General features: G+C 46.2%; 1 protein-coding gene across 3 annotated transcripts in view; it reads right to left on the reverse strand.

Annotated features, from left to right (window-relative positions):
* The window catches only part of KANSL1 (KAT8 regulatory NSL complex subunit 1), a 154,795-nt gene extending 148,627 nt beyond the window's left edge, over positions 1-6,168 (reverse strand). Inside the window, exons 1-2 of one of the 3 annotated variants that reach the window (XM_082195672.1) lie at positions 6,153-6,168; positions 1,558-1,675 (exon numbers count right to left, since the gene is read on the reverse strand). The gene's annotated coding sequence lies outside the window, so the exon portion shown is untranslated. Of the gene's footprint in view, positions 1-1,557; positions 1,676-4,539; positions 4,665-5,372; positions 5,482-6,152 lie in introns of those variants that run through there. The other 2 variants (XM_082195671.1, XM_082195673.1) reach the window with 2 other exon arrangements.
* Between the last annotated feature and the right edge of the window lie 7,912 nt (positions 6,169-14,080).

Here is a 14,080-nt window from a genome sequence, read left to right on the forward strand (position 1 = left end):
GGGCCAGCCCACAGTGTGAAAAAGCAGGTGGCAATCCCATTCCCAAGACAAGGTGCACAGTACTCAAAAGGGCAGCCAAGTTATTTTGTTAGAAAAGTCTCAAAAGCAACCTCCACACACTTCCTGACAGTGAAAATTAGTTAACAAATACCAACAATTTCATGATGCCAAAAATCAGCTGCCTTTCAGCAGCCACCTCACTCAGCACAACTCCAACAAAGACCACGTACCACTCTCTGAGTACTTACTGGTGCCATTTTATGAAATTCATGAAATAAATTTGTTTGTTTGTTTGTTTGTGGACCAGGGCTAAATCCATTTGAAATTAATTTTATTCCACCCAATGCATTTTCTTATTTGCGTTTTCATTGTCTACTATCTCTGCTTTTTGCATTTCGCTCGTTTCACATTTCTGCACAAAGAGAACATTCCAGTTCTTGTCTTCTACAGCATATGAACATTTTGCCTGGCTTGGTAATATTTATTTAAAATAGAGGGCAGGGGATATACCAGAGTTTGTGATTTCAAGTTACAAGTTTGCATCCAAAATGTCAGTTCTGTAAAACACAGGTTTCTCTTTGCTATGTGTGTGTGTGAATGGCAGCAAAACGATTACAAGATCAAAAGTAGCCATTATCGCATGGTCCCATTGAGTGCAAGGCGAGAAAAGCATTTTGTGTGAACACAATGTTGTAGTGCACACAACTCAGAGGAAGGTACCATGTCTTAAGCTAGGAATACAGAAAATCAGAATTCTCTAACACTGCCTCCATACAATATGCAATTCAATCAAAAAACACAAATAACAAGCTGCTTTATATAAGAATGGACTCTCCAAATGGACAAAAACAATGTATAATTTGTTAAGAGATTGAAACTTCAGGCTTCCACCATGCAACTGGTTCCCTGATGCAGGGCTGAGGAATATGTGGAGGCCACCAGATGTTGTTGGGATTAAAATTTCCATCATCCCTGGCCACTAGCAATGCTGCTTGGGGCTGATGAAAATTCGAGTCCAAAAACACCTGGAAGGCACTAGGACTGCCCTAATGCAAGGGGTGGGCAGCCTACAGAGAAAGGCAATATAGTAATAATAATAATAATAATAATAATAATAATAATAATAATAATAATGGTCTTTCTGCAACTTATGCATGACATGGAAAGGTTTCAGAACAGAGACAATAGGAATGATCAGGTGAATAATCTTTCAGCTGGTGGTGTGCTTCTGAAAAAAACAACATTTTTCAACACTGACTTTTGCAACATGTGGGGTGAAAGAAAAGTGATCTAACCACCTAAACTGAATTAGAAAATATTTCCCGGGCATTAACCAACATCAGTAAAGAATGAATCGTATTATATTTTCCTGTTAAATAGTTGTAGTGTTGACTGGAAAAGACTTACAGACAATCACTCTCCTCTAGCAGGAGATAGCACTGCAAATGCATCTCACTTTGACAACTGAATCCAAACAGCTTTGGGGGCTGCACCCAGATTCAAAATAACCTCTTCTGAACTCCCCCCCCCCCACTATTGACAAACATAAAATCTTACCTTATAGCACACTGTGGCAGAATCCATAGTGTCCAAGAGTGATGTGGAATCCCGTAATCAAGGAGTTTCTTTAGTGCTGTAAGATCTCTCTTATTTTGAGAAAGAAGGAAACTGGCACCTGCAACAAAATGAATATAACAGTAGAAATAAATGGGACACATAAAGTATACATGACTGTATCTAGCATATGAGAGAGCAGGAGGGGAAAGGAGGGCAAAATTGGAGAAGATGGGAAGAAATGGAATCACACTATACTGCTAAAATTCCGATGGTTTCCCCCCCAGAATATTTTCCCTAGTTTTGCAAACAATAATTCAGGAAGCAATTGTCCTTCCCCTCCTCCACTTGCTTGCTAGCCAACCAACCAGCAGTTGTGCTTTCCAGCAACCTTTGGGTGGGAAACCTGTGGCTCTCCAGATGTTGTTGGACTACTACAACTCCCATAATTCCCCGCCCATTGGTCATACTGGTTGATGGCTGATGGGAGATGAAGTCCAACAACAACTAGAGGCTACAAGTTCCACTGCCCTGCAGGAACCTATCTGGAAGCTAATGCAGCAAGCCAAGAATTTATTAGGATGTCGCTGAGGATTGGGTTGGGAAGTCTGAAAAAATTACTGTGAGATAAAATGTTTATGGTGTACTGTTAAACTGAAAATGTGTGTGCGCGTGTGTGTGGAACCTATCTTAAAGCTGTGTGAAACCATACTCCATCCTCTGTTTGCAACCCCAAACTACAGCACACAGTTATATAATAGCTACACACACAGCTATCCTCATCTCTGTCTTTTGCATCAAGTGAACAAGCAGGGAACTAGGATGCAATTGCCTTTTGCCAATGGTCTGCTCTTTATGGGGAAAATTTTACTCACTACAAATGAGTGGGAAATTATACAAGTGATCTCATAAACACTGGTGGGATGCTGGTGTAACAAGGAGAATTATATTAAGCATATAATGCCCTTTCTGAAAATGAAAATAAATGTTTCATTAATTAAGAAAAAGACAAAAACGCTGTTGTAGAAATATACAGCAGCAGCTGCAACCTTCACTTCTATAGTGCCTAGCCCATATACTGATCTTATTGGAGTAACGCACAGCAGTTACTTATGCATTACCCATTGTTATACACAATCCCCACCCAAAATACAACTCGGGTGCCAGATGTGTGCACAGAAAAACGTTTACACACAGAGTGAGTGTGCTAGCTTGGAAGGAGGTGGGTTTGGAATATGGTATTTAAAATGCCATGTTGAATTAAAAGAAGAGTTAACATATACTTAAAATAAGAAGAGTCCACACCCCACTCTAAGTTGTGGCATTCAGGACACTGCCAAGCATTTGTCAACCAAGTCCCATGAAACTCACAACAGCTTATTGTTGCCCTATCTTGCTGCTGCTCCTCCCAGACCATTCACACTACCAATAACAGATTTATTAAAGTGAAGTTTTAATTCCAAATAAAGAAGAATCCCAACTGATATAGCTAACAATACATAGGTATGGATTTTTGAAGGACCTATTGCCACATAGACACAGCAGAAGCTTCCTCCATAAAGCAAAATTTATAACTAGTTTTATTTCCAGATTGTATCCAAAACTAGCCTTTCCAAACAAACTACTATTTTACTTTAAATGGTAGGAACAATGCACAACTGAAATTGACACTGCTCAGCTGAAAGCAATATCCATGTTTTTAAAATCCGACACTTCCACACTTCTGATATGTCTTGGATTTGCTCCCGGTTGTTTTTTGTTTTTGTAAAACATTTTTGTTCCAATATACAAATCAAATCAGCAACCTTTTATATTCCATAAAATTTAATTTCAAAAGTGAACGTCGAAGATCATCTACCCTTCTGACAATAAAGGGTTGCAGCTCTTGTTTGGGAAAATCTCATACTTGGGAAGACTGTGCTTTGTACTCCACTGAATTTGTTAAAATTCATAGCCCACCTTGCAATAAAAAGTGCCCAAGGCAACTAAAAACAATAAAATCCACAATGGAAAATAAACCTTTGCTATTCAGCTAAATGCCTATATCATTAAACATTTCCCAACGTCCAGGGCATATTTAAATGATAAAGAAAATCCAGTGGCTTACTAAGATTATAGAATATTACAAAATCTTGGATTGGCAACTTTAAGATTTATTTGTAGTAAGTAAACATGCCTACAAAACTTTTGTTTCCTTTTATAAGGAAGACAGTTCACCAGGGAAGTTGCAACAGATTAGCTATAAAAGACCAGTATCAGTCCACATTGCTAGTACAGTATTCCATATTACAGGTATTTGCAGGTGTGATAGGAGAGAATTTCACCACCCACCCAAAAGTCAGATGTCCAGTTTCTATACACCAGAGCAGATACAGCTCTAAAGTACATGTAACATTTCAGAGAGGTTTAAAAAAATTCTGAAACAAAACCCTACTTTTGCAAGTTCTTCTGACTACTCAGAAACTACCAATCTTACAAGTTCTTCTTCACTCCGGTTTCTGTGAATGCTTTTGCGCTCAAAGGAAGTGTGCCTGTGTGTTCTCATATTGTTTCCGGAGAAACAATGAGGAATCCAAAACATGTCAGCACCCAATTAAAAACCCTCAAGGGATTAATCACCTTAAAAATTCAGAGCAACTGACTTCTCCTTGGGTGCTACAATGTTTCTTTCTGCAAGGCACAATCTGTTGCAATAGAAGGGGGCAAGGAGGCGGTATTCCCCTGACCCTTCCTCCAAAAATGTGTGTGTGTCCTTTGGGTGGTGGGGAGGGGGGATAAATTAATTCCTTTAGTTTCTTAGTCCAACTTTGTTTTATGGTGGAATTCTGAATTTCACTGGAATTTATTAGACTGAAGTACCACAACTATCTTTAATATTTAAGCTCCACCTTCCCCCCAAAACCCAATGCTTCTGTCTGCACAAACACAAAAATCCATCACTGCAAATTTGAGGGAATGGTAAAGTTTAAGAACATTGGAGGTTACCCTGTGATGAGGGGTCCATAGGCTGAGATCAGACTTGCGGTCCATCTACCTCAGTATTGACTACTACATTGACTGGCAGTGGCTCTCCAAGGAAAGACAGCAGTCTTTCCCAACCCTACCTGGAGATGCCAGTGATTGAACCCGAGACCTTCTGCATGCAAAGCATATGTTCTACCACTGAGCAACTGCCATTTCCCTATGCCATGTTCCCCTTGCTTTTAAGATTTTTTAAAAAAAATTATAATACTTTTTTGTGATGCTTCTCCTACTTCCACAATATCCTAGGAATGCTCCCCCACCCCCACTCCACCTAGGTCCACAACTTTCAAGTAGCTCTTATTGCCAAATGACAACTACAGTATACTCATTAAAATTCATTAAGGACACCTAGATTCTTTCTTTCTTTCATTCATTTTCTTTCGAAGTGATTTCCAAGCTCCCTGACAATCGGCACCAGCTCCAGCATTGTTAAGTTAAGTTCCAAAAGGAGAGGCATCAGGGTCCAACCCCACCAAGACGCTGCACTCTCTGGCCCCAAAGCCCCCAGACCCAGACCTGTCAGAGGAAGGCTGCCCTTGCTCAGTGGCAAAGGAAAACCGGTGAAAATAAATAATAATAATAATAATAAAAAATCTTGCATTTTTCCAGGACTGAAGGCCAGCAGGGCAAGACTCTGGGGCAGACCCTGATTCAGACCCATCCTGGCCCAGGCCACAAGGAAACCGCCTCCTGAAACTGCTCAGATCCCGACAGGGGCCCAGCAGATAACAGGGAGGTCCCTCAGTCTGGCCTGCTTTGAGTAGCCAGTTGCCTACATAGGTATATATATACACCGTATATACACCCCGCTGTTACGTGGGGCAGAATGGACGGGCGGGCACACAGAGGCTGATCGGGATCCTTCAGCTACTCCTCGCAACGCACTCCGAAAGTTGCTTACACTGCGCCTTATCCCACGGGCCAAATGCACTTCTGTGGGGTCCGGAGTGAGTGGCGGCGTTGAGGTGGGAGGGGGGGGAGAGAGAAGTCGCACCATTATAACCATGCCCACCATTCCTCCTCTCCCCCAACTCCCCCCCCCAAAAAAAACCACATCCTCTCCTCCCCCCCCCCGCCATGGCCTGCCTCGGAGTAGTTGCAAGGGCTAGAGGGCTGCGCACTCCGCCTCTCGCTCCCCATTTTCTCTTCCTGCCCGCTCAAAGTTGCAGGCGCGGGGCTCCCACCAGCCACTTGGCCCTGCGCTCTGTGGACGGGGCGGAGTGTGCATGCCCGCGCGTGGATGCGAGAAGAACTCGCGCGGGGAGGGGGGGACGGGACGGGAAAGAGGGAGAGAGTGGGGTCCCCCACCTCCCCCCTAATCTCTCTCTCCCCCTCCCCTCCCCTCCCTCAGCTACATTCCTCCTCCTGCTTCTCCACCCGGTAGCATGCATCTGCAACGTCACGCCCCCACCCCCCTCTGCCCCCCAACTTCCTCCCATCCCCGCCTGCTCACCTGCGTCCCCCACACCCGCTGCGCCCCCTTCACGCGCCCCCCCCGTTGAATTTGGGGCTCCCCGGTGTTTTTCCTCGCACGGCCGTCGGAAGCTGCTCGCAGACCCCCCTCAGCAACCTACCTGCACAGCTCAACCAGCCTTGAAGTGGAGGGGTGGGTGGGAAGTCTTCCGCCCTCCTCCGTTCTGATTGGCCGCGGGGAGGACCTGGGCGGGCGTGGTTGGAGGAAGGAGCGTCAGTCAGGGGCGGAGGGGTGGGGCTGGAGGACGGGATTGATGCTGATACCTCGGGTTTTTTTATCCCTCCCTTTGCTTGTGCTTCCCGGAGATGCTGGGAAGGGAAGGGGAGAGATGTAGAAATTTGGGGGGGGGGGGTCATCCTCTTCCTCCCCAAGTTAAACCACATCCCCCCCCCACACATGTACACTATACCACAGTTATTTGCCATATTATACCCCAACTCTCCCTTTGGAGAGCAGCTGGAGGAGCCCACACTGAATGCAACAGTCCACACACAGGAGGAATTCCAATAGGCGAAGCCTGTGCAACTATTCTGTCAGATAGGCGGGGGGGGGGGGGAGGATCGGAGGCAGGGAAGAGGGCGGCGTATATTGTCCCTGAAGAAAACAAAATAATAATAGTAATGTTCCTTAAGGCTGTTAAGGGGTCCCCTCGTTTGGGGCTTTGCAATTAAAGGCTTCCCGGAAACAAAAACCCCCCAAAATTAAAAGCTCCACTGGAGAAATGTTGCATATTCCGCCACTGCGCTCCAGCAGGGCCCAAAGGGAGAAAGTGGAGAGGAATGGGGTTTGGGTGCGATTTGCAACTAAAGCTCGGGGGTCTTCTCCAACCTCTTAAGGAGAAGGCATTGTGGGTGAGGGAGGCGAGCAGAAAGATTTATGATGGGTGTATGTCTCGCTGGCAAGGATCCTAGTTTTGGTTTGGCCTGCCTTGTGTGTCCCCCCCCCCAAAAAAAAGCTGGAAAGGTGATGGATATTCCTTTTGTTATTATTATGTTTGTTTTTTAATCAGCTTACACTTTGTTTTTTTAAAGAAAACTGTTGCTAGGTGATCTGCAAGCCAACGAGGATATGTAAAGACTGTCAGCTTTCTCAAGGTGTGTACCCAAGGCATAAAGAAAGAAAGAAATGTTTGAGGCACACTGTACAATGTTCTCTTGTACAATATTTTTTTAATTAAAAAAAAGATTTAAAATTCAATGTGTTGACTTGTCATCCACACAAGATTTTAATTTAAATGTCAGAACATGCAAGTTCACCTGATCTGAAAGCAGCATGTATGTATGTAGATTTACAGTGAGTAGAGCTCAAAGCTGGAACAGAGGGAGCCACAGAAACCTTATTGTAGATGGAAGGCAAGTAGTTCGACAGTTCATTTCTCCCATTGCTTGAAATCAGATTATTTTTTTTGGGGGGGGGTAGCACAGCTTTATAAAATAAACCCACAAAATCTGCTAGCCTCCAAAAAATATATATGCACCTGCTAAGGAACCAGAGGTCTGCACTGCCATCTTGGCTGCAAAGAAGGGAAAGTCTCCTCTTCTGCATCCACAGTGAACACTCGGACCATTAACGTTTTAGCAACTTACTTTTAAAAAATTGCCTTCTAGTAGGAAAAAATTACTTTCTCTGCAGCTAGCACGGAGACCAAGCAGGCTCCCAAAGGAGGAATCCATCCTTCTATCAGCTCATGCTCCATTTTTCCTCTACCATGTGCATGGAATTCTTGGTCACCTATGCTTACCAAGTGAGTTGTTCAATAAAAAGCTAGGATGAATGAACATCTGCCAAAGTATAGCAGATTCATAAGTAGACACCTGTTTCAGAATAGGGAGTTAATTCAGTCACTAAATTGAGATGGTTTCTTATTATTGTGTTTAACATAGCTACCTAGCAACACAGAGTTCCTGTGTAAACATCATCCATTAAAGCACACACCCTCAAAGAATCCTGGGAGCAGTAGTTTGATAAGGGTGCTCAGAATTGTAGCTTTTTGAGAGGTAAACTGCAATTCCCAGTATTCTTTTGGGGAAGCAATGTTCTTTAAATATTATTGAAATGTATAGTCTGTACTCAGGAGTGTTGCTTGGTACTTTCAAGACTTGGGGCAAACGTCAGTGACATAAAATTACCTCTGGGCAAATTAGGGTTGTATGTGGGTGGCTTGGTCATGTCTACAGAATGGAAGATGGCAGGATCCCCAAGGACTTGGTGTATGGGGAGTTGGCTTCAGGCACCAGGCCCGTTGGGAGACCAACTCTGTGCTACAAAGATGTCTGCAAACGTGACATGGCAACATCAACCCTGCTGTGCAGGAATATCTTGCAAACAATTGCCGTGACCAGGGGAGGAATGACTACTAGGTGTCACACAAAGAGAATAAATGTGATGTGCATCTGCAGCACCACAAACAGATGCATTCATCTGACCTAGCTGCAACAAAGCATGTCTCATCCATATCAGTCTCTACAGCCATAGCAGACATAATCTTCCAACAGGTCAGCCCCAAAGGGGCACTCCTCCATTGTCTCTCAAGACAGACAGATGCCAACCAACCAACTTCCTGGGTGGGATGTCATTAGCTGTGGTTTGCAGTGTGCCCAGTCATTGTATAAGCAAAGTTTTGTTGTGTTTTTTTTTAAAGTGGTTTATCGGAAGGAACAGGAGATCTCAGAAGAAGCACAAAAGACCCAGGTCTCAAGCCCCATGGGCCAATCTTAACAAAGATCCTAGTTACAGAGGAGAAGTTCTTACCTTTTCCTCTGGGGCATTAGATATTCTCTTGCTGAAGGTTCCCATTAAATAGACTCTTCACACAGCAACTCCTGCAGAAACAGCAATGGATTTAGGGCTAACTACAACTGAAGTCCTCTGGCTATAGAAGATAATGAAGTTAAAGTTGGAAGACCTAGGGGGGAAACATGCTTTCACATCTTCTAATTTAAAGGCTTCCTGTGAAAAGTGGTGGCCACAGACCTTGGCTGTGTACATACCATAACTTGATTTTAATCTGTTCTAAATAATCTAGATCCAGCTCTGTCAGTGGAGGCTCAGGTAGCCTCAATGGCTAGATGTGCCTTTTACCAACTGCAACTAGTTCAACAGCTATGGCCACTCCTGGACCAAGAGAGTTTGACCACAGTACAGTGGTACTTCAGGTTAAGTATTTAATTCGTTCCAGAGGTCCGTTCTTAACCTGAAACTGTTCTTAACCTGAAGCACCACTTTAGCTAATGGGGCCTCCTCCTGCTGCCGCGCCGCCGGAGCACGATTTCTGTTCTCATCCTGAAGTTCTTAACCTGAGGTAATATTTCTGGGTTAGCGGAGACTGTAACCTGAAGCGTATGTAACCTGAAGCTTATGTAACCCAAGGTACCACTGTAGTTCATGCACTTGTTATTTAAAGGTTGGATTACTGCAATGCGCTCTATGTGGGGCTTCCTTTGTGCCAGACCTAGAAGCTGCAGTTACTGCAGAATGCTGCAGCACGATTGCTGACAGGAGTAAGGCCTTTTCAGCACATACTGTAACACCTGTGCTCAGGGGACTGCACTGGTTGCCAATTTGCTATTGGGCAGAGTTCAAGATGTTTATATTAGCATACAAAGACCTTAACAACTTGGGACCTGTTTACCTACGATATTGCCTTACCCCAGATGTGCCAGATGTTCTGCTTTGATCAGCGGAACTGTCACTTTTTCAAGTGTCACATAATACCCACAACGCATCCTTAAGAACTCGTTTAGATTGGCAACACCAACACTTTGAAACTCCCTGCCTTCCACCCTGAGACCCCTGGGTATGGGACAGTATATAAATTAAATAATTAATAATAATATTGATACCAGACAGGTGCTTTCGCTGTATTCCTTTCGGTGCCTGCTGAAGACATTCTTATTTACATAAGCCTAATCAGTTGTTCGGAGTTGTAATCTGTTTTTAGTCTGTTTTATTGTGGTTTTATCTTCACGTTTAACATTGCAGTGGGAAATTTTTAAGTGATAATTTTGTTATCTTTTTTTGTAAACCGCTTTGAGTTTTTTCCTCCAATCAAGCGATACATACATTTTATGAAATGACAAACTTACATACATAAATGCCATTTTAAAAACATAGATTCAGTACCAGTGGAGGCTTGCCCATGAGGGAAAATAGGGCACTGTCCCACCAACCTCAGTCCACCTCCAGCCAGCCCCACCTTCCTGTTTCATTACTTCCTGCCTCAGTCCAAGAAGTGGCTCTGTCTGCCATTGTCTCTGGCTCCACCTACTGTTTATCTCCCTGCCTTTCGCCCTACCAGTTTCGATGGGCACCAACCACTACTGTTCACTGCATCCATCTTGAACTATTATCATTTCAATATGAGTACATTGGGTGGGTGATTCCCAACTAAAAGATCTGAAGCAGACCCATTGAAACTGACTGGAGCTACTTAAGCCTTTGATTTCAGTGGCTTTACTCTTAAGTGTGACAACATTGTATTAAAGAAATAAATAACCTTTTTATTTTCATTTATGACTCTTAAAAATATCCCTGGGATTTCAGGGAGATCAGTGAGGGGCAGAAGTGGTGAGAAAGGAGGCGCCCCAGGCTTCCACCCTTTTTTTCTATATCTTTGGCATGGGGGAGCATAAAAGGGCACAACCAATTTAAGTTGCCTCACTGACCACCACCTTATTTACAATGAGGCAACTAAGGGGGTTATGAAAGGGCAGCAAACTGCTAGCTGTTCAGCTGATCGTTACTGGTATTTCGTTACTGGCTGGGGAAACCCAGCCAGATGGGCGGGGTACAAATAATAAATTATTATTATTATTATTATTATGGTGAGGGTTTTGCCGGGTTTTCTGCCTCAGGTGCCAAAATAATTTGACCAGCTTTGGGTACTGTTCACCTTGTCTCAATGACGGGAACTCCATTAGCTCCTCTGCCTCAGGGAGCAAAATGTGTTTGGCCAGCTCTGGCGCTTTCTGAAATCATTCACTTTAGCCTGGTGTGCAACAGGCCCAGCCCTGAAATCCTGAGGATTTGCCCTTTCTTTCCAGTTCTCTCATAATTTCACTAAGGATTTGATCAGGGCCTGTGGTAAAGTCACTGACTTTATGTTCCACATCATTACAGTGGTACCTCGGGTTACAGACCCTTCAGGTTACGGACTCCGCTAACCCAGAAATAGTACCTCAGGGTTAAGAACTTTGCTTCAGAATGAGAACAAATATTGTGTGGCGGCAGCGCAGCGGCAACAGGAGGCCCCATTAGCTAAAGTGGTACCTCAGGTTAAGAACAGTTTCAGGTTAAGAACGGACCTCCGAAACGAATTAAGTTCTTAACCTGAGGTACCACTGTATCAGCCTGTTTATTTTCTTTCTCAGAGAGATTGGCGACATTTCTCTAGAGAAGGTGAAGAACAAAGGTGAGAGACAGGAGGCAAAGCGGCCTATAGAGCAGAGGTGGGGAACCTCTGGTCCAGGGGTCAAATGTGGTCCAAGACCTTTCCATCTGGTGCAGTGGTGGCTGGCCCATTAGTCTGCCCTCAGCCAGCCCCCAACCCAGATTAGCAAGGCGGCACTGCTTGTCAGCTTCCTCCTCCTCCTTAATCTTAGCATTGCCCTTATAAAACTCAGCAAGGAGGATGGAGACAAAACTGGAATTAAGATGGCTCTGGTAATTACTGGCTCTGGCTCCACCTACTGTGTGTCTCCTCAATTTCTGCCCTACCAGTCCCAATGGGCACCAGCCACCATTAATCTGGCCCTCAGAACTTGCTCCAGACTTCACCCACTCTCCCCATTGTATTTATGGCTGATGAATCCCATCCATTCGTGATAATAATTTTATTATTTGTACCCTGCCCATCTAACTGGGTTGCCCCAGCCACCCTGGGCAGCTTCCAACACATATAAAACACCAGACATTAAAAACTTCCCTATATAGGGCTGTCTTCTGAATGTTGTATCTCTTTTGACATCTCATGGGAGGGCATTCCACAAGGAAGGGGCCACTACCGGGAAAGCCCTCTACCTGGTTTCATATAACTTTACTTCTCGCAGTGAAGGAACCGCCAGAAGGCCCTTGGAGCTGGACCTCAGTGACCGGGCTGAATGATGGCGGGGGAGGTGTTACTTCGGGTATACAAGGCCAAGGCAGTTTAGGGCTTTAAAGGTTAGCGCCAACACTTTGGATTGTGCTCAGAAATGTACTGGGAGCCAAGAGAGATCTTTTAGGACCAGAGTTATATGATCCCACTGGCCACTCCCAGTCACCAGTCTAGCTGGCACATTCTGGATTAATTGTAGTTTCTGAGTCACCTTCAAACGTAGCCCCACATAGAGCGCATTGCGGTAGTCTAAGCCAGTGTTTCCCAACCTTTTTTGGGCCAAGGCACACTTGTTTCATGAAAAAAATCTCGAGGCACACCACCATTACAGCCCCGTGACGTCAGCACGCAGCGTCACGCCGGGAGGGACGTGAATTGCTAGCAAATTACATAATCACCTCCTTGAGGGCTGGCTCATCTTCTCCGAAGGCAGATCCCATTAATTAACAGCACAGACTCACACCATAGCCAAGACGAGGGGGGATAACCTCAGTCATGCACAGTCATGCACATGTGGGGGCTAAATGAGGACGAAGACCGGGCAGAGAGCAGGGTTCAAATCACCCCACCTGGCCAGGACAATCCCTGGGGGCTCCCTTGGGCCACTCGCCTGACCCACCTCGCAGGGCTGTTGTTGTGAGGATAACACGGGGAGAACCACGCGCGCCCCCGGGAGCTCCTTGGAGGAGAAAGCGGGCGATGAATGCAATGCACGAAATATATGAGAGGCGACCAGGTTTTGCAGGTGAGGGGCCCCCGCCAGCCTCCGCTTCCAACACCTGGCGCAACGACGCCGAAGTTTCCCCCCGGGCTCGGCTCGGGGAGCAGCGCTGCTCCCCCCCAGCTCCCCTTCGCCCTCCCGGCTATCTCTGCTGCCCACTGGGGACCCCCCTCACCTGCCAAGTCCGGAGCGCCGGTGGAAGTTGCATGCATGCATGCAGGGCGCCGCATTGCCATTGCATTGCACTGCACTCCATGCAACGCCTGCACGCATGCATAGCATTGCACGCCCGCCAAGGGGTCTTGCCGCGGTCCGATGCGTCCCCTCCGGCGCGGATGCAGCATTGCAAAAATAAAAACCCCCCGACGCAGCCCTACCTGGGGGGCAGCCTCCGCCGCTCCGCCTCTGCGGGGATCCCCGGGCTCCATCCTGCCGCCCGATCTCCGCGGGGGCGCAGGCAGGCTGCACGGGGTCTGCGCGGAAGAGCCCCTGCCCGCCCGGCCGCCGCCGCTGCGCTCATTCCATGGCCGGGAGAAGAGCGCTTCAAACAAAACGCCCGGCCCGCCAGGCCACGCTGGGAAACGTAGTTCGCGCACCCTGCGCGGGCGCGGAGCCCAAGGGCGAGGGGACTATGGATCCCGGCAGCCCCCGCGCCGGGGACGGAGGGGGAGAGGCCGGGTGCAGGGATGGAGGGACGGGTGGGCGAGCGAGTGAGTGAGTGGCAGCCGCCAAGCCTTGGCCGAGAGCCAGGAAGGGCCTCCCCGGAGGAGGAGGAGGGAGGCGCAGAGCGGGAGGGAGGGAGGGAACCCCAGGGGTCATCTAGTGACGGCGCACCAATCGAAAATTTGACTTTTTTTAAAAAAAATATCTTTCAATTTTTTTTATTTTTCCCGCGGCACACCAGGCAACATCTCGCGGCACACTAGTGTGCCGCGGAACAGTGGTTGGGAAACACTGGTCTAAGCGGGAGATAACCAGAGCATGCACCACTCTGCTGAGACAGTGCGCAAGCTGCTGTTTACTGACATCATGCAGGATTTGGAGGCTCCAACCCTTTTGTAGCCATTTCTTAATGAAATACTATTCCAGGTCTATAATGTGTAACAAGGAAGAAAGCAGCAAGAATATGAAGTGCTTTTCAGATAGAGTGGCCATACGTGCTACCTCTGAACTCAGAAGCCATGCTTAATGAAAGTTTAAAATTAAGGCTTCT

Source organism: Podarcis vaucheri, assembly GCF_965113315.1.
Source record: "Podarcis vaucheri genome assembly, chromosome: 13".
Lineage (NCBI taxonomy): Eukaryota > Metazoa > Chordata > Lepidosauria > Squamata > Lacertidae > Podarcis > Podarcis vaucheri.